The 24,743-nt window shown below is 34.0% G+C and overlaps 1 protein-coding gene and 1 pseudogene across 1 annotated transcript in view; one reads left to right on the top strand and one right to left on the bottom strand.

The window, feature by feature from the left end:
* Positions 1 to 24,743, top strand: part of GRID2 (glutamate ionotropic receptor delta type subunit 2) — a 1,464,148-nt gene that overhangs the window by 85,722 nt on the left and 1,353,683 nt on the right. The gene's annotated exons all lie outside the window — the stretch shown is intronic.
* LOC121032383 (thymosin beta-4-like) lies at positions 12,414 to 13,792 on the bottom strand (annotated as a pseudogene).

The raw sequence follows: 24,743 nt of genomic DNA, 5'->3' as shown, positions 1-24,743 counted from the left end.
TCTCAAAAATAAATAGACATTAAAAAAAAATTAAAAAGAAAAATTAGACGGGCACCTGGGTGGCTTAGTCTGTTAAGCCTGACTTTGCTCAGGTCATGATCTCTTTGTTCGTGGGTTTGAGCCCAGAGTTGGGTTCTGTTCTGACAGCTCAAAGCCTAGGGCCTGCTTCGGATTCTGTGCCTCTCTCTCTCTCTGCTCCTTACCTGCTCACACTCTGTCTCTCTCTCTCAAAATTAAAACATTAAAAAGAATTAGAATAAACAAATGTTTGTGTAAATATAGTTCTACATTTTGCATATCCTTTGTTTTCAATTGGAAAGACTTTATTTTGAGTTGTTGGGAGGGAAATTTTTCTCTACTTTTCAAAGTTCTTTTGGCTGATTAAGAATTAAATTGACATGAAACAGATTAAAAAGGTTTTATTACATTCATGCTGAAGCCAAGCAGTAAAATTGAGACCCCCCCCCCCAAGTGACTGAGATATTCGGCTTTTGTACATATTAGAAAAAGAAACAAATGTGTAAGGAATTGGCATGGCAAAGAAAGCTTAATGTGTAGAAACTTCAAGCAGTAAAGAACTCTAAACGGGAGCTGGGGCACTAAAAATAAAAGTAACCAGATTTGTTTGTATAGCTTTTTTGGCTCTGAATTTCCTATCTCTGGTAATAAGGATGTCTCTTTACCTCCTGGTGCAAGGAGGGTACCTTTCACATGGGAGATTTATTTCCTGCTTTCTGGACAAAGAATGGTCAGAGCGTTCTCCCTGTACTGACTGTTTCCTAAGTAACTTTAATTCAAAATAATAAATATGCCATTGTGACACATTTTGAGGTGGCCTACCCTGGGCTCTAAAGAGTTAAACATAGGAAGTAAAACACTTAATTTGTATTGTGTTATGTATAAATTGGCAATTTACCCTAAAACTAAGTCCTCCAGTACTTCAATAGCTAAAATATGCCCTTTGTGAAATGTCACCCCCAACATACACATCATTATGTGATCTGACAATTAAAATTCATTTTTATGTGGTAGTAATTTTGTATGCTGTTCTATTCAGTGATGTCCTCCAGATAAAACTCTGCAATGAGGTCAAAGTATTTTCAAACAGTAATGCCTACATTTTTTTGTTGTGTTGTTGTTGTTCAACTGTTTCAACCTAACTAGGAAACATGTCTGTCATTTTGCTGCTTTGTCGTGATCCCTTTCTTTTCTACAGGGTAGATTTTATTGGGGATAATTATTCTATATTCACATTCAGTTAGGGCATTGCTAATGTGATCATCAGAGTGATATGTACCATGTATTCTGTTTTATATTTCTTAAGGGAAAACCAGAACTGTAATATTAATTTTAAAGTCCAGATGTATGACAATTAAAAATTAAACTGTCAACACTCTCCGTTTCAGTAGTGTCAAAGTAATGACAAAATATGTTACTGAAATAAATGGGAATTAATTTTAGTTGGCAGCTATGTAGATAGCATTACAGGCAGCAAAAACAAAAGAAGATCTTTGAGAAGGAAAATCAGGTAGTAGAAAAGAGAAAATATTATAAGTAAAAAATATTTATTCTTAAATTAAGCCCCTATTATTTTTAAGACTTTTCTATAGCACTAATTGATAACAAAATCTGTTTTGCTTCACTGTGCTGGATAAGATATGTATCAAAAGTTGCTCAAAAGAAAATACGTATTAAAACAAATTACTATGTAAATAAATATATTGTTTATTGAATTATTTTGAATTTATACAAAATATTGTGGCTAACTTTCTAGATATCAGGGAAATATAAACAGTGCTATGAAGGACTGGAAAATTTAATTGAGATATTTATATATTTGTGTCACCTTTACAGATTTGATGTAAAAATGACTCCCTATATGTCAATCATTAATTTGGTATTGATGATAAGGTAAAATGGAAGATAACTGTTGTGTTTCTTTTACCTCTCAGTTGCAGATGTAATATGCTTAATAAACCCTAATAGAGCAGACATTTTTAGTGGAATATAACAATTTCAAAGTACACTGGGGCTATGAGTTTAAACAGTTGATAGTGATTTATCTACTTATGTATATTTATATTTCAGTTCTAATAATGTAAGGCATGTATAACTTTAGATACTCAGAAATATGGTATTTCTCACTGTCCTAAACAATATTTCAACTCTAGGAATAAAAAGATGTAATGGAGATTGAGGGATGATACCTAGATATATCCAGAAATGGCAAATTCTGATATTTTTCTTCTTCCTTTTTATGTACCCAAAATATTTTATTTGCTTCTTTATTTTGTATAGGAGATATTATGAAAGACAAAACAGTAAAAGCAACTGTGCTTGAAGGAAGAGTAGGCAGTATCCAGAGAATGAGATACATTGTGAAATATGTTTTTATAAGCCTTGATCACACCTCCCAATATGTCCCTCAACGAACAACAGACAGGAATATTTATCAAAGATTACTTCTCTTGACAATTCCTGGCTAATAAGTGTGTTAGACCAGGATAAATGGGAGACTAAGCCATGTTGCTGTAGCTGTGCCCAGGAGCAGAAACGTGAATAAGGGTATATAGTCAGTGGAGAGAAAGAAAAGATGTAAATAGAAGTGGGAAGTTATCTCTGGTGGATACTATCTTGATATTATGACTTAATATTATGCAGGAATAATTGCCAGAACTTGGGATGATAGATTACCTATTTTAAGCAATTTCTCAGTTTAGAATGGGCCTTTCTTACATTTTGAAAAGAGTTTTAAAGTCTGTAGTATAAATACAATTTTTCTTGGCTAATAAAGATGTTCAACATTTTTTTTTTGTGAACCAATATTTTAAAAAAATATTTCCTGTTGTTGTTGGAAGAGTTACTATGTATTTCCTACCAGTGCTACCTGGTGCTTAAGGAGATTGTTTGTTCATCTCCTGTCAGAGAACTCTAAAAGAGATCAATTTTCTGCCAAATTGTTTTGCTGACGGCAATTGCTGATATTGCTGTCAGGAAAAAGAGGAGAGTTTTATGTACCTGGAAGAGTTTTTACTGTTTTAGGTCACTGGCTGTATTGAAAACCAGAAGAAAGCTTTGGTTTCTCTGACTTTACTATATAGTCACAATATTCTGCCTGTAGTTTCACTATTTTCCTGAAGTTGTAATAGCATTTCCAATAGTATAGTCACAGTAGTATCCTTGGGCCTCTCTCCAGTCATCAGCCAACTCATTCCTTTGCCTTCTACATTTCCTCATGACTAGATCTTCTGAATGTTAATATAATTCTTCATCCTGAGGAAGGGTAAAAGCACAATCTAAATAAGCATGCTACAGATCAGCTAGGTTTAGCAGTAACCACCATCACTTGAGGGCTCTCAGTTCACATCACTGGGATCCTGCATTATTCTCCAAGTCTTGTTCTTTTTAAGCAGTCCTAGGTATATAGTACTCCAGCAATGACCACCAAACATTGACTACTCCCTGTTCTCATGAGTCTCATTTCATACAAAAAGTTTTTAATTTAATTCCTGATTCCTTGCCTCCTATGATTTTGTGTGTGTCTGTGTGTCTGTGTGTGAGAGATAGACCTGACTCTTAACTCCCAACATTAGAGCTCAGTCCCTGTAATACTTCTTGTGGTTAAAATATTTATTATCTTATCTCAATAACTATTATAAAGATGAAATTGGGAAATGTTAGTAAGTTATATGAGAAAACTAGGTTTTGTGGTTAGTGGATCATGAGGAATGGTAGCATACTACATTTCTGTTTGGGGATTCACAGTGCATGTTAACATACACCCAAAGTAGCATCACGATAATGGAAACTGATCCTTCATTGTATTTAACCTAATAATGTTCAAATTGATTTGCATACACAACAATTTTATAGTGTACTAAGTAATAACATAATGTTGATAATTTAGAAAGTTTGACATTCTAGAAAAGAATTCTGGACTAGGTATTTAGTGAAAAGCTCATCTATAAAAATAATTTCTGCAGTACTTTGATATGGCTACCAGTATGTGATATTTTTACACAGAAATTATGGTTTTTAAAAGTGGCCATTTCAGCACCGCCTGGGTAGCTCAGTTGGTTGAGCGTCCAACTTGGGCTCAGGTCATGATCTCACAGTTCGTGGGTTTGAGCCCGCATCAGGCTCTGTGCTCACTGCTTGCTCAGAGCCTGGAGTCTGCTTCAGATTCTGTGTTTCCCTATCTCTCTGCCCCTCCCCTGCTCACTCTTTGTCTCACTGTTTCTCAAAAATAAATAAATGTAAAAAAAAATTTTTAAAAACTGGTCATTTAGGGGCGCCTGGGTGGCGCAGTCGGTTAAGCGTCCGACTTCAGCCAGGTCACGAAATCGCGGTCCGTGAGTTCGAGCCCCGCGTCAGGCTCTGGGCTGATGGCTCGGAGCCTGGAGCCTGTTTCCGATTCTGTGTCTCCCTCTCTCTCTGCCCCTCCCCCATTCATGCTCTCTCTCTGTCCCCCAAAAAATAAATAAAAGTTGAAAAAAAAAAGCTTTAAAAAAAAAAAAACTGGTCATTTAATTGATTTTACTATACTCCTCATACATAGGAGAGGTATGGGCAAGGGACAGTATGGCGTATATACATTTAAAAACTTTATAAAGTGTTTTCTTTACATCATTTTCCTCTGTTACATGAAAACTCAGTGACTGATATGACATGAACCTGATTCCCTTTACAAAATAATGTGATCATTTTCTCTGTAGGTTAAAAAAAAAAAAAAAAAAAAACCTCTGGGAACTGTTAAAACTGTGTCATGTGCAGCTTCACACTTGTAAGGATTTGTTTGAATATCTAATTGTGTAAATTTCCACCTTAGTAGATGCTATGAATGTCATAATTGTTTCTCAGGTAGGTACTACAATCTTTATGACTGGAATTTCCTTCAAATACACTCTAAAAAAAAGATGTGGAGTTAATGTATCTACATTTCAATAAGACATTTCAAAGATCTCTTTTAATGTCTCTTTTGGCAAGAAAGAAAAATATTGACAGATGATAGAACCAGGCAGGATTTTAATTGCTTGAAAGATCATATTTAGATAATCATGAGTTATGGATTAGTATTAACTGAAATGCAGATTACTAGTGGCTTAAGACACCATCCCTGACTTTGTCACACTCTAAATTTTCATGATTAACTTGGATAAGAATATTAGAAACCATCTTCTCAAACTTGCAAGTGCTATGAAGCTGGAAAGAATAGAAATTTGTTGAATTACAACATTGACCCCCCCCCCCCAAAAAAAAAAAAAACTGGGAAAAATTTAGAGAATAGATGAGGATGGTCAAAATTGTATTTAACAAAGTTAACGCTAATGTCTTGAAAAAACAAAAAAAGGCACCTGGTGGCTCAGTCGGTTGAGCGTCTGACTTCAGCTCAGGTCATGATCTTAGGGTTAGTGAATTTGAGCCCCTCATCAGACTCTGTGCTGACAGCTCAGAGCCTGGAGCCTGCTTCAGATTCTGTGTTTCTCTTTCTCTCTCTGCTCTTCCCTCACTTGCACTTTGTTTCTCTGTCTCTCTCTCTCTCTCTCAAAAATAAATAAAAATTAAAAAACGAAAACCCAAAACAGAACAACTGGAAGCAGTAAAAACAAAGACACAGTGAGAGAGGAGGGTAAACTTTGACTACAGCATGCAAATTTAGCTCAACTCTGAACTCAATATGGGAAGAAGAGAGAAACTAACATTAACTGTGTACTACCTGTATACCTTCAGCTAGTAATTTTCATATACTCACCTATTTATCTTCAACAACAAAGCAGTGAGATCGAGATTCCTATGAATCGTATACCAATAAAGAACAGTAATGGAATGAGAATAAATAACCTGTCCAAAACCATTTAGTAATAAATGTCAGAACTGACCTTTATTCCCAATTCTATTAGAATTCATGTTGTTATCCATAGGATATAGAACTCCAGTATACAGAAAGAAAAAGTGAAAAAGTTTACTCTGCCTTGATCCAACCACATCTTGTGACTCTTTTAGATCTGTCCATGGTTGTAGAGGGACATTAATAGAATGGATCGAGTCCAGGGGAGAATAGACAAACTAATTTCATATCATGTGCCTTTAATAAAATTAGAATCTGTGTATTTTAAATATGAAGATTTTCTGGTAGGATGTCAAAGATGATTATACAATTTAAAGGCTATTTTCTTTAAAAGAAAAGATTCTTTTTCTCCTGTTTGCCTCTAGTGGGAAAAACTAAAATCAGTGAATGGAATATGGGGAATTGTAGATTTTACTCAACATAAGACAGACCTATTCTGTCTATTGCAGTATTGCTACTTTACTTTTTATCCTAGCTCTTATTATCTTATACTGTGCTCTATATTTTTATCTTGTATGTTTTCTGTTTTTTTTTCCACAAAGAAAAAATTTCCAAAATACCAGGAATTTATGTCTCCTTAACCATGCCTTCCTTGGTATCCAGAACACTGCCTTGGACAAAATAGGCACCTAATAAAATTTGTTGAATGAATAAAATCAAGCCAGAAATTTCTAGCTTCAGTTGTGATCCTAGCATGTTACATTTTCCTTACTTGCAAATAGTTTGTTCCTTATTGTCAGCTAAAGAAATATTCACATAAGTTGGGAATTCACAAATTCATAACAAATTCATATAATTTGATGTCAAGGAATACTGTATTTTCTAAAAGTTATGTTAGAAATAGTGACTCATAATGGATTGGTTAATCTATCAGTCTCTATCTGGAATACACTTGGAACATTTTGTACATTGTGAAGTTGCATATGGTCATCAAACTGTTTTATAGAGGTGTAAGCTCTGAAGTTAAACTGTTAACTGCTGCTTTTGTGATCTTGAACAATTTATGCAACTTCATAATATCCCTATCTCCAACTGAAACTATCAGTACCTACCTTATGAAATTATTTTAGGCATTAAAAGCCATAATGTATGTAGTTAAGTGCTTAATGCTGCCTCTGGCATGGAGTGAGCTTAAATATTAAATAATGTTATCAATATTATCAATAATAATAGTATTACTCTTACTGTAGCCACTGACTACTCACATTGTTTACCTTGAGAATAATAAATATCATCTAACATTTAGAAATGCTCCCTGGGGTTTGCCTCTCCCCTCCCCCAGTAGTTTTTCTGATCTTTAGGTAGAAAAACAAAATGTTATAGGATAAAGAGAGGACTGAGTGGATTACAGATGTAGATAAAAAAAATCTGTCCTCAAGGAGTGTGTTGTCTCTCTCTGTACCCACTGTTATCCTCTTACTACTTTGGACTTTTTAGGTGCAACCCCTTTTCCATTGTTTCTGTTGAAGTATTGACAGGTAATAGCAAGTTGAGTTGCCATAGGCAGCTTTGCTATAAAAGACTAGCACTCTCTCTCCCATTACAGTATTTTCCTTGCTTTTGTGAAAAGACTCCCACACTGGTATCTGCTGCTGAAATTGATTCTGAAAGAGCCATTAAAAAAAAATGACCCTCCCTCAGGCTATGACAGGTCTGTCATAGTGTCTCTGTCTTCATTCTGTTTTTGAAAAACCTACAGTTTTTGTCTGAAACTTTATTTTATGGAAACATACCACTGACAACTACCAGTAGGACTCATTATGACTTTAGTCACTGCAGATTTACATTGGTTGACCTAAGGCACATTTCAATTATGTAGCCTGAATCTGTATCATTTAAAAACAAATTTTTTTTAAATTGTATGTATTACTGTGAACCATTTAAGAGTAAATTGCACACACGATAACTCTTTAATTTTAGATACATTAGTGTACATTTCTAAAACAGCAAAGATAATCTCTTACTTCCTGAAATAGTTAGAATTGGAAAATTAACACTGATATGCTACTTACCTAAAATATAGGCATTATTAAAATATTGTTATTTTTCTCAGTAACATCCCTTGTATCTAAAGGAAAAAAAAGACTGTATGATTTAAAAATTATTATTTTACCTGAATATTCCCTTATTGCCTCTCCTACCCTCCATTACTGACATGATATATTTTTCGTCATATTTACCAATCATACAGGGCCAATCATATTCATCCATATCATTTTCTTTCCTCTTCATTTATATAGGCAATCTCTAGAATCATGCATACAACCTTAAAAGATTTCTCTCTAAAAGTTTAAACATTATTTTTTAAAGGAGTAGAACAAATTATCTATCCATGTAAATTTATACCTCATGTTTGAAATAAAAAAACCCCCAAAATGTTGATAAATATAATGTGGGATTAAAATTTAATGTAATATGAACATGTAAATCTTGTAATCTTAATTGTTGCTTCCTTTCGTAATTCTAAATGTGAATTCAATTTGACATTAGTTAATAAATATTGTTAGATACATAATTAAAGTATACATTTACTAATATACTAAGGAAGCATTTCACTTGAAAACCTATCTATATATATTTTTAAAACATTATATTGTCAGATAATAAGATATAATTACATGGGAAATACTTAGTAAAAATCTAAAAATGAAAAATGAGATAATATATAATATATATAAAATAGATATATTTTATCAAATGTAAAATAATGTATCAAACATAAAAATACAGACATCAAACTGTATTTTAATAATTTTATTTCAGTAACTGCTTCTTAGAAGTATATTTTCAAGAAATTGACAGTCTTGATGGTTTTCCAAATCATGTTTTAAAAATGATGCTTCTATCACTGATAAAATATTTCATTGAATGTATTCTTAACACTGCTACCTTTCATTTGATAAACACCAACAAAACATTAAAAGTGTTGTCACTATGCATCTGTGTACTCTCAGTCCTTGTGATTGATAGTTTTATTTAATAATACTGTGACAAACTGGTAATGCCATAGTTCCTAATCCTTTAGAGCCAGACTACATAGATCTTCTTTCCAGCCCCATTGGCTGGAAATGCAGTGTGTGATTACATCTAAGTTCTTGAGCTAAACCTCAGTTAAAGGATAAATCGACAGAGGTATGAACAGAGTTATTTTCCATTACAGTTATTTTTTAAAGTTTATTTATTATGAGAGAGAGAGAGAGAGCACGCACGAGTGAGCACGGGTGAGTAAGTGTGCATGAGCAGGGGAGGGGAAGAGACAGAGAGAGAGTCCCAGGCAGGCTCCACACTCTGTGCTGATCCTGAGGTGGGGCTCTGTCTCTTGACTGGGAGATCATGACCTGATCCAAAATCAAGAGTTGGACACTTAACTGACTGAGCCACCCAGGCGCCCTTCCGTTACAGTTTTAAATCATACTAGAAACTATAATTCTGGCTGGGAAAGAGAAATTATAACAGATTTCTTCTTCTGAATGACACTTAAATATTTATTTAAATGATCTATATGTTTGATACAAAGGAAAATACGTAACATGAATAGGACAAATGAACAGGTAAAATACATTTAGTGTAACACTTGATTATATTTACCAAGTATCTTCTGCATCTAGGTCTCAGGTCTGGAAAGACTGGCAGTAATCTACTAAAACCGGTACTAACGACGTACCGATACAGTCAATTCTCAAAATGTTACTTTCTAACCATTTTGTTGAAGAAACTAAAACCTATCTTTATCCTGCGTTTTGTTACTCTATCATGACTTCCTCTTCCGATCATATTCTGACTCATGCTACACAGTGTTATATCTGCAGATATATACCTAGCACTCACACACACACAAGCATAGTAGGACACAGAATTTAGGTGAAAGAAAGGGAATTTGAAGAAGGAACAAGATGATAAATAGAGGCCAAATCTTCAGCATTAAGCAAAACCCAAATCTTCAGCATTAAGCAAAAGAATCAAGAATCAAGAGTAAAAAAGAATGGAAGTATGCTAATGAAGCATTAGGTAATGATTGAATGCAAATAAGTAAATGAGAATAAGCAAGTAATAAAAATAGAGTAACTGAAAACAAAGAGGAGAATAATACGCATGCAAACTATGAAACAAAAGTACAAACACAAAAATGTATAATGGATTGAAAAAATACAAAAAGGGGCAGTGTCTGGTCTTGAAACTGCTGTGATCACACTAATGCTAAATTACATTTTTCTGAATTTTTGTTTTTGAAACCTCTCTTCACCTAACCTATTTATGATGAGAATAAATCTGCATGTTATTGAATTTATAAATCTAAGACAGTCTTGAACATATTTATAGGTGGCCAACAGTTAATTAAATAGGAAAGTATTTGTTTTATGTTATTTTATGGTTAGTTTTTGGTTCTTTCCATGTTTTTAGTTTTTTTTTTTTTTAATTAAGACATTTATATTTTATTATTAAAATGCTTCCTGGGTTCAGAGTGGTTGGGTCAAGTTGTTGTTTTTGTTTTTTTTTTTTTGGGGGGGGGGTGATTAAGTCCTATAAATAATATACTGTTTAAATTTGAAGAATTTTTTTTTATTTTTAAAATGTTTATTTATTTTTGAGAGAGAGACAGAGAGAGCATGAGCAGTGGAGGGGCAGAGAGAGGGAGGGAAACACAGAATCTGAAACAGGCTCCAGGCTCTGAGCTGTCAGCACAGAGCCCTATGTGGGCCCCGAACTTAGAATATGACATCATGACCTGAGCCGAAGTTGGAAGCCTAACTGACTGAACGACCCAGGCTCCCCTAAGTTTGAAGAATTTAGAGACACATCATTATATTCTTGTTTCATACTATTTTTTTGTGTGTGTGAAAACAGAAAAGGTTTTATTAATTTGTCACGATGGGGGAAATGGAGATGTGAATTTCTATCTGTACAATATAGCAGCATGCTAGATGACATGGCTTATCTGTGTTTTTGGATGGTTTTATATAATCAGCATCCTCAGAAATTTAGTATTTGAAGAGTTATTTTTAGAAGTCATCTGCCACTTGATAATTAATACATATTAAGTTCTCAGAATATTTGATGGGATAGTACAGTTGAATTCATAGTTGAATTCAGTACCTAAACTGAAGATCTACCTAAGCCCCAACCTAGAAGAAATGATCTGGAGAGCATTTTTTTTCATACTTATTGATCTAGTCAGGGGAAAATAAGTACATGGATCAGAAAATAAAGCTATCTGGATATTCATTCTTATGGAATTTTTATGTTACAATCTGGTGATCTGATGAAATGCCTTCCCAGTTAGATATATTTATGTAATTAGTGTTGGTCATTTTGAATAATACCAATTTGAGTTTATCACTTCAGTCATCATGTTTTCAAAAATTAAGCAGCCAAGTCACAAAAGGTGACTTGGTTTGTCCAGGGTTACACAGCAAGCCAGTGGAAATACCACTGATCTCCTTTATGGTATTTGCTAGGTTTTTATGTGACACCTCAATGCCTAATTATTGGGCCATAATTTTTGTTTCAATAAAGACCATCAGCATGTTATTTGTATTTGTAATAATACAATCATATGCAATTCCACATCTTTTTAAAACATGTTATGATTTATTAATTGTTTTCACTGAGTGTTAACCATACTTGACCTTAGCCAACAAGTGAAGAAGGGGTTATTTTCACTGATTTTATTTAAGGGCCGCTCTTTACTGATGGTGAACAGCAATTTTAGCAAATGATCTATTGACCAGCATAGGGTATATTAATCTTAATAAGTAATGTCCCTTATGCATGCATTCTAGAAAACTTTTTTCACACAGGCCAGATGTTTTGATCTTGTCCTAGATGTTGTGGTGTGGTTAGTTTTGTAGTCTGTAGTTCACTGATTACTGTGTATGTTAAGCTCCCTATTGATATTTTAGCTGAAAAAAATATAAATACTTTGCACCAGGGATGATAAATTACACCTTATAAAAATAATTACTGGGGTACCTGGATGGCTCAGTTGGTTGAGTGTCCAGCTCAGGTCATGATGCCAGGGTTGTGAGGTTGGGCCCTGTGTCGGACTCTCTGCTGAGTGTGGACCCTGCCTAAGACTCTGTCTCTCCCTCTCCCTATGCCCCTTCCCCCTCTTGCACTCTTTCTCTCTGTCTAAAACAAAAAATAATAAAAAATTAAAACATTTAAAAAAGAAAAAAATTGTAGAATAAGCCTGATTAAATAAGTTTCCAAATTTCTACATTGAATAAGTTTTAATTCTTAAAATTTATTCATTTTCTCTGAAGTCCAACTTGTAAGAATTATTATAGTTTTCTGTATGTTTTTTTCAGATTTTAAAACTATTTATTTGCATATTTAAACATTGTGCATTCCAGTAATTAAAATCGTTTGAATAACAACAAAAAATAACACTCTGAGTAAACTGCATTTTGTAGCCTACAGAACACGTTGGACCAACTTGGTTTTTACTCTAGATTTCACTGTCCTCCCACCGAGCTTCTTCCTTCACCAACATGCAAGTTCTTTTCCTTCCCTGCTGGCCAGACAGGCAGGTGGTAGAGGCTGGCATGGCCTTTGTTGGCAGTACTTCTCGATTCTTTGATGTGAAAAGGGGCAGCACAGTCATTTAAACTTGATCCAACCTCTCTGCATCTTACAAAGTTAAACAGCTAAAAGAAGTAAAATAAGGCAGTGCTCTTGTGGGATGTACAGTGCATATTGGTGGTGCATGCTTTATTATGATTTGCCTGGTTGCTTCTCCTGTTCTGTCACTTCTTTTGAAGGTCGTAGAATTTTATCCTGTGTTTCTGTCTTCTTCAGTTCTCAATCTTAGCCATGTTGGGTGTTTCAGACATGGTTGTAGAGGAATAGAGTGAGGTAGGTGAGCGAGTGAAGTCTGGTCTGTGCAGTGGCCTCCACCAAGTGCCTGGCTTCTATAATCATATGTAATCTCAATAACATTTATTGTGACTTGATGTAAGTAGCATTTGCAATACTTAATTAACATAAATTTGTGTAAATTAGTATACTTCTTTCCACATAAGTTCTGTTTAATAGCCATGCAATTTTATAAAATTTATATTTTGCATTTGTTTACTATTACTTTTTGACTTCTTCCCAATAGTTTACTTTCCAGTTGTTTATTCTTAGTGTTCAGTGGTAATGAAAGGTAATTCATATTTAATTCTGTTAGTGATACATTTTGACAAAATACAATCTCTGACCTAAATTAAAATTACAGAATGTTTTTAAGTTCTGAATTAAATGAACTTGCCCAATATTTTCTTTAAAATAGTTTGTGTAGAATATAGTATTTTCTCCAATAATTAATAAAAAATTAGCTTGAATGCCCACATATTTTGTTGGTATACTCACTAGTAACAGGGATGTTTTTGCAATAACAAAAAACAATTAATGTTTTTCAATGAATCATTAAAAGGAAATAAGATGATCTCTGCCTTGTAGGAACTCAGAAAATAGTAGGAGGACAGCTTTTGACCAATTCATCTATTTAATTAGTATCTTGAAAAAATGAAGATGTATAATAAAATAATAGTTTTGTAGCTCTTTAAAAAGATTTTCAGATACATTGCAAAAATCACATTAATTAATAGATATCATCTTTTCACTAATCAGGAAAGTAAAAGTTAGTTGAAATGATTTGTGCAAGAGATACAAAATGTTAACTAAGCAGAATCAATGCTTAAACCAGGTCTTCAAACTCAAAATATTCATTCTTGCCAATTGCCAGTTCTCTTGTTCCTGATATATTTATTCTATGTACATTCATGGGACCACATATCTGTCTCATAGATAGAACATGCTTTCTACAAAATATTGGATATAGTTACAATATGATGGGTAACATTTACTAACTATTTATTATATGCCATATTTTTAAATATAATATTTCCATTCCTTGTAACACTCTAAACAATTAGACTTTCATGGAAGTATTTCATTTTACATAGGGGAATACTAAAGTTTAACAACTAGTAAGTATTAGTTATTATTTTCAAACTGAAGTCTGGCTCTGAAGGCTAAACACTTTATGTTCTCTAAATATTTGTCCTTATAGAAAACTATATTTTATAAAATATAAATATACCAAGCCAGTCCTTGGTATCAAAGAAATTGTACCTTTTGAAATATGTAATAAGCTCTTAGCAGATTTCTTGTTAAACATCTGTAATTTTTAATGAGACAAAAGAATTAGATATGATAAACATTTTGGTGTTACTTATTAAAGCCAAACTGATTTAAGGAAATGATCCTTTAAGTGACTTGACACATTGTGTGAAATGTTTAGACTCATTTGCTATTGGTGAAGTATTATGGGAAAAGTTACATTTAAACTTAGCATTGTTTTATCCAAGACAACAGAGAAATTTACTTCAATAGTAGGTATTTTAACTGTTCCATGAAAAATAGAGCTAAAGTGCTTAAGGAATAATAAAGAGCTTATCCTTTATTATATTTTTAATTAAAATGAGGCACAAACAAGGGAAACAAAATAAAAAATAAACTATTAGGACTACATAAAAAAAAAAAGCTGCGCAGTGAAGGAAACAATCAACAAAACTAAAAGTTAGCATATGGAATGGGAGAAGATATTAGCAAATGACGTATCTGACAAGGGATTAGTATCCAAAATATATGAAGAACTTATAAAACTAAACACCCCAAATATGAATATCCAATTAAAAGTGGATAGAAGATGTGAGTAGACATTTTTCCAAAGAAGATATACATATGGCCAACAGACATGAAATGATGTTTAACATCTCTTATCATCAGGGAAATACAAATCAAAACCTCAGTGAGATACCACCTCACATCTGTGAGAATGGCTAACATCAACAACACAAAAAGCAGCAGGTGTTGATTAGGATATGGAGAAAAGGGAACGCCTTGCACTGTTGGCAGGAATGAAAACTGGTTCAGCTGCTGTGGAAAACAGTATGGAGGTTCCTCAAAAAGTTAAAAATAGAACTACCTTACTGTCAAGCAATTGCACTACTAGGTATTTATCTACAGAATACAAAGACATTAAAGGGATACATGTACCCTGATGTTTATAGCAGAATTATCTACAATAGCCAAATTATGGAAACATCATAAGTATGCATTGATGAATAAGGAAAAAGTGTGTGTGTACACACACACACACACACACACACACTACACACACACACACACACACACACACAATGGAATATTGCTCAGTCATAAAAAGGAATGCTGCCATTTGCAGTCACTTCAATGGAGCTAGAGAGTATTTTGCTAAGCAAAATAAGTCAGTCAGAAAGACAAATGCCATATGATTTTATTCATGTGAAATTTGAGAAGCAAAAGAAGCCAGCAAAGGAGAAAAAAAGAGAGACAAACTAAGACACAGATTCCTAACTATAGATAACAAACTGATGATCTCCAGAAGGGATTTGGGTGGGCAGATGGGTTAAATAGGTGATGGGGATTAAGAAATGCACTTGCGATGAGCATCAGGTGATGTATGGAATTGTTGAATCACTGTATTGTACATCTGGACCTAATATTGGACTGTATGTTAACTAACTGGAATTTAAATAAAAACTTTGAAAAAATAAGTAAGATGATGCCAGTATCTTGCGTGTCATATTAACCAAAAACATTTGATAAATATGGAGAAAAAAATATTTATTTATTTTTTTGTGTGTGTCATTGTGCTAAATCCTTTTATAATGTAAATGATCCTATTTAATTAACAATGTACTTTAAATTACGATAATCACACACAGTCATCTTCAGCTAGTAATTTTTAAGCTTCTACATGAGAGAGACACTGCATTAGGAAATGTATGATACACAATGATTTAACTTCAGGGGCTAGAGCCTAATTACTGGATGACAAATAAACATAAAATGATAGAGATAGCACATAAATGCCAAGAGAGGAGTATAAATGATAATTGTTCTAGATCTTCACAGCGAAATAATAATTGTAATGAATGATTATAACCTATTATTGTTTATTTTTATCTAGCAGAGTTTAGGATCTAAAAGGTAGTTCTGAAGAGCAGAAAAGGTAAGAAAAGGTCCAGTACATTAGGAGTTTCCAGTTCTGTATAAATTCTAAATAATGAACTCCAGTGTAGGAGTGTTGATTTACCAACAGTTTAAATAAAATGATTTTATTTTTTAATTTATTTTCCTAAAACATGGAAAAACCATTCATTAACAGGACAAACTGTTGCTCAATTTTATGGTTTCTTGAGATATGATAAGATCAAACATTAACTAAAATGAGCCACATCGTAAAACAAAGGTTGAAGAACAGTTCTTTTTTTTTATTTCTTACAATGAAAGTAGTCTGTAACTCACATTAGACACAATTATGAAAATTTGAATCTTGAAGACCTTTGAAATAATTACGTGAGACTTCCATAATTCAGAACAGTGTCATAATTATCATAGAATTTATAAGAAAGATCATTTATTTTACAAATATATTTATGAATTGCTGTTGACTCATAAGCTAAAGTATTTAAAAAGTTTAGAAGTCTTTTAAAATCACAAGTTCTCATTAAACCTTGTTACCTCAAGTGGCAAAAAAAAAAAAAAATCACAAGTTCTTAGTAATAGCTCTCTCATAACTATACTGAAAGGAAGGACAGAGATAACTAAAAGGACAATTAAAATTTGTATGTGGGTGTGTGGTTGATTGTGTGTCCGTCTTTCTCTGTACATAAGAGATAATGGCAGAGCTTAGGCTGTTAGCTAGCCTAGCATTGACATCTGTCAACCGTCAGTGAATATGATGATCAGAAGGAATTGCTAATTAAATATATTCATTACTATTTAAAAACTCAAAATCAAGAGTAAAGAAAAATAAATTATATCACCTGACTGTGTGGAATAAACTGAGAATGAGAGGGAATGCTCCGTATTGTAAAGTGATGAAGGTAATGTTGCATGGAAGTGGAATGGACAAAATATAGTGTCCTTTGTTGATAAAAAACCCTCAAGGTAGTAAGGTTAAAAGGAACATATCTCAAGATCATAAAGGCTATATGCGAAAGATGCATAGTTAATATCATCCTCAATGGTGAAAAAATGAGAGCTTTCTCCCTAAGGTCAGGAACATGGCAGGGATATCCACTCTCACCACTGTTCAACATAGTGTTGGAAGTCCTAGCCTCAGCAATCAGGCAACAAAAAGAAAATGCGTCCAGATGGGCAAGGAAGAAGTCAAACTTTCACTCTTCGCAGATGACATGATACTATATGTGGAAAACCTTAAAGATTTCACCAAAAAACTGCTAGAATTGTTACATGAACTTAGCAAAGTCACGGGATACAAAATCAACATAGAGAAATTGGCTGCATTTCTTTTTTTTTAATGTTGATTTATTTTTGAGAGAGAGAGATTGAGCAGGTGAGGGGCAGAGAGAGAGTGGGGGACAGAGGATCTGAAGTGGGCTCGAACTCATGAATCATGAGATCATGACCTGAATTGATGGAGCCCCAGTTGGTTGCATTTCTATATGTCAATAATGAAGCAGGAGAAAGTGAGATCAAGGAACTGATCCCATTTATAGTTGCACCAAAAACCATAAAATACCTAGGAATAAATGTAACCAAAGAGGTAAAAGATTTGTACACTGAAAACTATAGAAAGCTTATGAAAGAAATTGAAGAAGACTTAGAAATGGAAAATTCTATGCTCACAGATCAGAAAAACAAATATTGTTAAAATGTTAATATTACTGAAAGCAGTCTACACATTCAGTGCAATCCTTATCAAAATAACACCAGCATTCTTCACAGAGCCAGAACAAACAATTCTAAAATTTGTATGGAACCAGAAAAGACCTCAAATAGCCAAAGCAATCCTGATAAAGAAAACCAAGCCTGGAAGCATCACAATTCCGGACCTCAAGCTGTATTACATAGCTGTAATCATCAAGACAGTATGGTGCTGGCATAAAAACAGACACATAAGTCAATGGAACAGAGTAGAGAACCCAGAATTGGACCCACAAATGTATGGTCAACTAATCTTTGCCAAAGCAGGAAAGAATATCCAATGGAAAAAAGAGTCTCTTCAGATGGTGTTGGGAAAACTGGACAGTGACATGCAGAAGAATGACCCTCAACCACTTTCTTACATCAAACACGAAAATAAACTCAAAATGGATGAAAGACTTAAATGTAAGCAAGGAAACCATCAAAATCTTAAGGAGAAAATAGGCAGCAATCTCTTTGACCTGGGCCATAGAAACTTTTTACTAGGTATGTCGCCAAAAGCAAGGGAAACAAAAGCAAACATGAACTATTAGAACCTCATCTAGTTAGAAGATTCTGCACAACAAAGGAAACAGCAAACTAAAAGGCAACTGATGAAATGGGAGAAGATATTTTCAGGTGACATATTGGATAAAGGGTTAGTGTCCAAAATCTATAAAGAACTTACCAAATTCAACACCCAAAAAACAAATAATCCAGTGAAGAAATCAGCAAGACACAAACACTTTTCTAAAGAAGACACCCAGATGGCTAATGAAAAGATGCTCAACATCACTCATCATCAGGGAAATACAAATCAGAACCATGATGAGATACCACCTCACACCTGTCAGATTTACTAAAATTAACAACTCAGGAAAAAAAAACAGATGTTGGTGAGAATGTGGAGAAAGGGGAACCCTTTTGCACTGCTGGTGGGAATGCAAACTGGTGCAGCCACTCTGGAAAACGATATGGAGATTCCTCAAAAAATTAAAGATAGAGCTACCATATGATCCAGCAATTGTTCTACTAGGTATTTATTCAAAGGATACAAAAATGCTAATTCGAAGGGGAACATGCACCTCAATGTTTATAGCAGCACTAGCAACAATAGCCAAATTGGAAAGAGCCCAAATGTCCATTGACTGATGAATGGATAAAGAAATAGTGGTAAATATATAAAATGAAATATTGCTCAGCCATCAAAAAGAATGAAATCTTGCTATATGCAACAATGTGGGTGGAGCTAGAATGTATTATGCTAAGCAAAATAAGTCAGAGAAGAACATATATGATTTCATATGTGGAATTTGAGAATAAAACCGATTAACATACAGGATGGGGAGGAAAAATAAGATTAAAAACAGAGAAGGAGGCAAACCATAAGAGACTCTTTCTTTTAAATTTTTTTTAAATGTTTATTTTTGAAAGAGACAGAGAGAGTGCGAGCAGGCGAAGGGTAGAGAGAGAGGGAGACACAGAATCTAAAGCAGGATCCAGGCTCTGAGCTGTTAGCACAAGGCCTGACATGAGGCTGGAACTCAAGAACCGTGAGATCATAACCTGAGTGAATGTCGGACGCTTAACTGACTGAGCCACCCAGGCGCCCCAAGAGACCCTTACATACAGAGAACAAACTGATGTTTGCTGGAGGGAAATTGGGTGGGGGGATGGACTAAATGGGTGATGGGCATTAAGGAAGGCACTTGTTGGGATGATCACTGGGTATTATATATAAGTGATGAATCATGAAATTTTACTCCTGGAACCATTATTACACTGTATGTTAACTAACTTGGATTTAAATACAATAAAAAAAAAAAAAGTAAACTAGGAAAAAAAAATAAGTGGCATGGAAAACCATGGGGTAATAGGAAGACAACAGAGTAGAAGACAACAGAGACATCTAAATATAGCTCCTGTCAGGACACGAAGGAGATAATTGTCACAATAGCAACCTGAGACCAATCTGCTGTCCGTGTAAGTGAGAGAGGGAACATGACAAAGAGTAATTACTGAGGGACCATATGAAGGAGATTTTGAATTCTTCCATATCTCTGTTTGAAGGTTGAGTCAGATTGGTATTGATTACCATTACTGTGTCTACCCCAGACTTATGTGTCCTGGTAAAACCTGCGTTTCACCCAGAAATCGCGTATTCATGTAGCTGCTTAGAGATATTCTGACACACAGACATATATATACATAAACATTCATTTGCACCAGCATTTGAAATAGCAAACATTTGGCACTAAGAGTTAAGATGAACTATGGCATATTAAACAATGGAATAATATACAAATGCTAAGAGGATGGAAAACGTCTAGATACAGAAATGGACATATCTCCAGGAAAAACTTTAATATGAAAGCAGATGCAAGACAACAGTGTGTATCATGTACAGTCTTATTTTTGAGTGTGAGGTGAGGATATCCTATACTTTTATTTCCTTGTGAATGCATACAAATTCTGGAATTATACTCAAGGAACTCAGAATAGTCATCATTCATGGGAGAGGCGAGAATAGGAATTAGGCAGATGAGGGAGAATGATAGGAGAGAAACTAGATGATTATGTAACTTTCAGTGTTTTTTAGGTTTTCAACCTTATTATTTAAAAGGGACATTAAAGAAATACACTCTATGTAATAGTCATGTTACTATCTAGCAGTGGGACCGGAGTGCCTCACATCTTTAAAAAGCAGTACAACTACCTGAATCAGGTAATCTCAAAGTCCATTACAGCTCATACATCAATTATTTCTTGAATTGATTCTCTGTTCATTTTTAGTTTTGATATTTAAAACAAAAGTTACATTTGGTTTAGTCAGAGATCTGACTATTTATCATCCATTTTCTGTTAGCTATTCACGTTATGCTTTCATGGGAAGAGAGATAATAAACATGCAGATATCAAACTGGGCTTACTTATTTAGTGCAAATTTCTATATCCTACAGTACACAGGTTACTCTTTCACAATAATAATTTGAGGACAGTTTGCTCTCTCCAGAATTGGAAACTGAGTCATGATTGTGTTTGTACCCTCACAATTGCCATTATCCGTCTCAGGTTGAACCCATAAGCTGATAGACCTTCCAGCTATTCGCAGGTTCTAACATACTGTTAATTCCAACCTTTCTACCCCACTAACACTTGTTAAGCCTTTTATCCCATGAAACATTCTGTTGTATTTTCAACTGGCAGTCATATTGAAAAGAGGATGAATGTATACCTAAGTGCAATTTTAGGCTTAAATATATTAAATCGTGTTTTCATTCTCTGACAAAGAAAATTTTTGTGATCTGTTAATTCAGTTGAGAAGCTCTATTAAGATAAAACATTACGTTATTTGTAATTATACATTTCACAGTGTAAATTTATTAGGTAGAATAAAATAAAACTAAGTATATATGTGGAATGTGTGTGTGTGTGTGTGTGTGTGTGTGTGTGTGTGTGTATTTGCGTGTAGTTTTGTAATTTTTCAGTTAGACGACACATCTCTTTATGGCTAGAATTTCATAGCTGGAAAGATCTTAAAGATAAGTCTCACTATACATTTCATTGTCTTGGGAACTGAAATTCAGAATAAATGAACACATACTGTGAAGAAAACATTTCTGTGAAGAAATACATCCTTTAAGTATTGCAACTAGAAGCTCTTGTCTCATTTACATTTGTAACAACAGCGTTATTGAGATAGAATTCACATACCATAAAATTCACTCTTTTGAAGTGTACGGTTAAGTGGTTTTTAGTTTTTCACAGTGTGTAATCATTACCACTAATTTTAGAATATTTTATCACTCCCAAAAGAAAATCCATACCCATTAGCAGTCACTTCCCATTCACCCCTCCGTTTAGTCACTGGCAACCACTAATCTACTGTTTGTCTCCATGGATTTGCTTATTCTAGCCTTTTCGGATAAATAGAGTCATAAGGTATGTGAGCTTTTGTGACTTGTCTCTCTCACTTGGTTAAATATTTTCAAGGTTCATCTGTATTTTAGCATGTATCAATTTTTTTATTACCAAATAATATTCCATATTATGAACAGTGATCACCTTTTTGTTGATCCATTCATTAGCTTATGGACATTTAGGTGGTTCCCCTTTTGGACTATGAGGAGTAATACTCTTTAAACATTTTTGTACAATTTTTTAATGTGGCTGTATATTTTAAGTTTTCTTGAGTTGTACCTAGGAGTTGAATCATTGGGTTTTGTGATAAATAATTCTGTGTTAACATTTTGAGGAAAACATCTAACCTGTTTTCCAAAATGGCTGCACCATTTTAAATTCCTGCCAGCAATATGCGAAGGTTTAAATTTCTCTACATCCTCACCGGCACTTGTTATTGCCTACTTTTTTTTTTTTCCTTTTTCTAATTAAGTAACCCTATGTGTGAAGTGGTATCTCATTGACACTTGATAGATTGTGATGTTGAACATCTCTTCATGCACATATTGGCCATTTGTGTATATTCCTTGGTGAAATGTGTATTGAAATTCTTTGCCCATTTTTAAATTTGGTTATTTGTCCTTTTATTGTTAAATTGTAAAAATTTTTTGTATATTCTCAACATAAGCCCCTAATCACATATAGCATTTGCAAAATTTTTCTCCTGTTCTTAAGATCGTCTTTACTTTCTTTATGTGTCCTTTCGTGCACACAAATTTTTAAATTTTCTGAAGTCCAGTTCATCTATTTCTACTTTTGTTGCTATGCTTTTGTTGTCATATTTTAGAATTCATTTGCCTAATCCAAGGTCACAAAGACTGGCTTCTGTGTTTTGTTCCATGAATTCATTTGCATTTTTAACAGTTCTTTCCCCAAAGGAGTTGATCATATACAATTTGGCAATAGGTTGAAAAATAAACAAGTAAACAAAGAAGCTAGGAAGGGTATGTTACGTGTATTTATAGAGTAATTTTGCCTTCATTCATTCATTCATTCATTCAACAAATCTTTTTGAATACCCACAATGAAGCAAGCATGGTATAAGGAGCTGGATATTTCTTTTTTTTAAAAAAAATTTAAATGTTTATTTTTGAGAGAGAGAGCTGGGGTGTAAGTGGGGGAGGGCTAGAGAAAGAGGGGGACACAGAATCCAAAGCAGGCTCAAGGCTCTGAGCTGTCAGCACAGAGCCAGAAGCCACACTCAAACTCGTGAACTGTGAGATAATGACCTGAGCCAAAGTCAGATGCTTAACCAACTGAGACACCCAGGCGTCCCTGGAGCTGGATATTTCTATGTAATAAGTAATTTAATTTTATCACCAGCTTTTTGTGGCAGGTGTTATATATTATTTTTTAAAAAACAAAACAGTTAATTAACTTTACCTAAGTCATTGTGTTAATAAGGAGTGTGGCTAAAGTTTAAAAAGGCAGTCTGATTCTAGAGCCTACTTCAAACCAAGCCAGATAACATAGTCAGTCATTAATAACACAAACACCAAAGTCAGGGAATTGCGCGGGTTTGAAGAGTGGCTCGCACACTTCTCAGCAATTGGCCTTTGGGGTAGTTAATTAACTTCTTTCTATTTCCGCCTTGCAAAGTACAAATAATAATCATATTAATAGAGCTGTTAGGAGAATTAAATGCATTTAAGTACTTAAAGTACTTTAAACTATGCCTGGCACATTATTAATACTATAATATGTTAGTAATACCTATTTATAAAAATAATTATAAGTGATCACTTCACTCAGGGAGACATTCTGCTAGAGGAGATAGAGATTGCAATAATGACCATATATATAATTACATAATTACAAATTTTGGTAAGTGCTACATGTAGGAAAGGAAAAGAGTAAAATTAAAAAATATATATAAAAGGGATTAGACAGTTCAATACACTGAAGTAGTTCTCCATTCTGTGCTGTAGAGGATAAGGTCTTTTTATGCTTGATGACTAGATGTCTGTACAATAATTCATATTTTTAAAATTTTTAAATGTTTTTATTTATTTTTGAGACAGAGAGAGACAGAGCATGAACAGGGGAAGGGCAGAGAGAGAGGGAGACACAGAATCTGAAGCAGGCTCCAGGCTCTGAGCTGTCAGCACAGAGCCTGATGAGGGGCTCAAACTCATGGACCACGAGATCATGACCTGAGCTGAAGTCGGACGCTTAACTGACTGAGCCACCCAGGCGCCCCTCAATAATTCATGTTTTAATATAGGTTAAGTTTTAACGTACCAATATATGAGTAGAAAAAATTTTGATTAGGATAAAAATGTCCCTGAATCTAATCTAAAAAAATAGGTCATAGCCTAAATTCAGAAATACAAAACAATTTCTGCATATGAAAGTATTTCATAAGGTCATATTTCCTCTATACTGGAAATATACTGCAGTATAACTACTTCAGTTCTTTTTTTTAGAAATGGGGTATAAATCATATAACATTAAAATAACATTAAATACTTTTAAATAATTTTGAAGTAAGAAAAGCACATTTCTTCCTGTAAATTTCAGACCTTTGGTTTTAGAAATACTCAAAAGTCAAGAAAGTCACTATCATTGTAGTGTTACTATGAAACACCCAGGGATGTTAAGCGTGATGACTAGAATTTGAAAACCGTATGTGTAAGACACCTGATTTAGGAACAGAAGACAGTATAGATAGTATTATTTGCAAATGAATGGGGACATTTTGCCTTGGGAAGTACCTAGAGCTTTCTTCCCCGAAGAGTAAGGGGATTTACTGGTCTCCTCTTTGCAACCACATAGTCCCGTGTTTAAGCTTTCTGTCCGGGAAATAAATGAAGTCAATATTATTCTTTAATAGTTAAGTAGTTTTTCCTGTAAATTATTAAAATTAATATAGATTGGCATCAACAAAATATACATGTCAGGTATATTGCTATGAAATCTCTATTTTTTTAAATAAAAAAAATAGGATACCCATTTTCTCCCTTTTCACAGTCATGCACACACTGACCTGCTGTTAATCCTGCTGTTTCCATTAGAAACTTGTTGGTTAAGAAAGGGCCTGGCAATTTGGAAAGAAATGTCCTAACTAGATGAGACAGAGCTGGGTAAAGCCTGTAGTTTTTTGTAATTCACCTGAGCAAGATTTCTTTACCCTGGGGTCTGGCAAGAAACAAAGAAACATTCCTTGATGTTAACAAAAGTAGGCCAAGGGAAA

The sequence above is a fragment of the Herpailurus yagouaroundi genome, unplaced genomic scaffold, assembly GCF_014898765.1.
Source record: "Herpailurus yagouaroundi ecotype Mexico unplaced genomic scaffold, PumYag 28, whole genome shotgun sequence".
Classification (NCBI taxonomy): domain Eukaryota; kingdom Metazoa; phylum Chordata; class Mammalia; order Carnivora; family Felidae; genus Herpailurus; species Herpailurus yagouaroundi.
Note: the sequence above shows the minus strand (reverse complement) of the source record. Positions and strands in the feature narration are given on the sequence as shown.